Raw genomic sequence first — 2,031 nt, 5'->3', positions numbered from 1 at the left:
CTCTATTTGCAGATAACATGATCCTATACATAGAAAACCCAAGAGACTCAGAAAAAAAAAAAAAAAAATACTGGAACAAATAGAAAGGTTCAGCAAAATGACAATCAAGGTAACATATATAAAAATCAGTTGGATTACTCTACATCAACAAAGAGGTCTCTGAAAAGGAAATAAGGGAAACCATACCATTTACAGTAGCTACCAAAAAGATAAAATATATAAAATAAATCTTACCAGAGACACAAAAGACGTATACAAAGAAAACTACAAAACACTACTCAAGAAACTACGAGGGATCTACATAAATGGAAGGGTTTGCCTTATTCATGGATCAGAAGACTGAATATTTTGAAAATGTCAGTATTACCCAAAGCAATTTACACATTCAATGCAATCCCAATCCAGATACCATCAATATTTTTTAAGGATATGGAAAAACCAATTATTAATTTCATATGGACAGGAAAAAGATCTCAGATAAGCAAAGCACTGCTGAAGAAGAAAAACAAAGTAGGAGGTCTCACCCTCCTGGATCTGAAAAGCTACTGTACAACCACAGTAATTAAAACAGCATGGTATCGGTATAATAATAGAGAGATAGAACAGTGGAACAGAATAGAAAACCCACAAATAGACCCATCCATCTATGGACAGCTGATCTTTGACAAAGGACCAAAACTCATTAAATGGGGGAGAGATATCCTCTTTAACAAATGGTGCTGGCAAAACTGAATATTCATTTACAGAAAAATGAAACAAGGTGCATACCTCACCCCATACACAAAAGCAAACTCAAGTCAGATCAAACACTTAAATGTAAAACCCAGAACTATAAAGTTGATCAGAGATAAAAATAGAAGCAATTCTAGGGTCCCTAATTTATGGCACAAATAGACTATCAAGCATAATTCAGAATGTACAGGCAGGGGAGGAAAAGCTAGATGACTGGGACCATTTAAAAATTAAATTCTTATGTGCATTGAAAGAATTCTCCAAAGGGGTAAAAAGAGAACTTACAGATTGAAAAAAAATATATTTGGCTATGACATATCTGAGAAAGGACTTATCTCCAAAATTCATAGAAAATTTTGACACCTCAACACCAAAAAAACAAACAATCCAATTCAAAAATGGGCAAGGAACATGTACAGACACTTCACTAAAGATGATATGCTGGCAGCCAACAACACATGAGGATTGCTCATAATCATTAGTCATTGGAGAGATGCAAATCAAAACAGCAATGAGATATCATCTCACCCCAGCAATAATAGCAAAGTTCAACAAGACAGAAAATAACAAATGCTGGTGAGGTTGTGGAGAGATTGGAACTCTCATACACTTCTGGTGGAACTGCAAAACGATACAACCATTGAGGAAAACGGTATGGTGTTTCATTAAAAAACTGAAAACAGAAATACCATTTGATCCAGCAATTCCATTACTAGGAATATTCCTAAAGAGATGAGAGACAGGACATGAACAGACATATGCACACCCATGTTCACTGCAGCACAATTCATTATAGCACAGAGGTGGAAACAACCTAAATGTCCATCAACAGATGAATGAAAAAACAAACTGTGGTATATTCACACAATGGAATATTATGCTACATTAAAGAATAATGAATACATGAATCATCTCACAATATGGATGAATTTGGAAGACATTATGCTGAATGAAATAAGTCAATCACAAAATGACATACTGCATGAGTCTATTATTGTAAAAAGTTAAGAAGAGGTTTTCTTAGGAAAGAAAACTCACTTTGTAGGTTACCAGGGATGGTAGAGAACAAGAGGGAAAATTTTAGACTCATTAGGAGTCTCGACACCAGACCCCTGAGGTGGGTGGTCAGCCAATGATAAAGAGATTCTCTATGTTCCTGAGTATAGACTATGGACACTTGTTAAGGGCTTCAACAATTGAAACAAGTCCAAGAGAGCCAAAGTATGATCTTGAATATATCCCTCCTGAATTTAGAGATCATCTAAAGAATAGATTTGATGCATTGAACACCAACGACCA

Source organism: Orycteropus afer, unplaced genomic scaffold, assembly GCF_000298275.1.
Source record: "Orycteropus afer afer isolate SDZICR_OR568_19922 unplaced genomic scaffold, OryAfe1.0 scaffold00157, whole genome shotgun sequence".
Classification (NCBI taxonomy): Eukaryota; Metazoa; Chordata; class Mammalia; order Tubulidentata; family Orycteropodidae; genus Orycteropus; species Orycteropus afer.
This window is presented reverse-complemented; position numbering follows the sequence as displayed.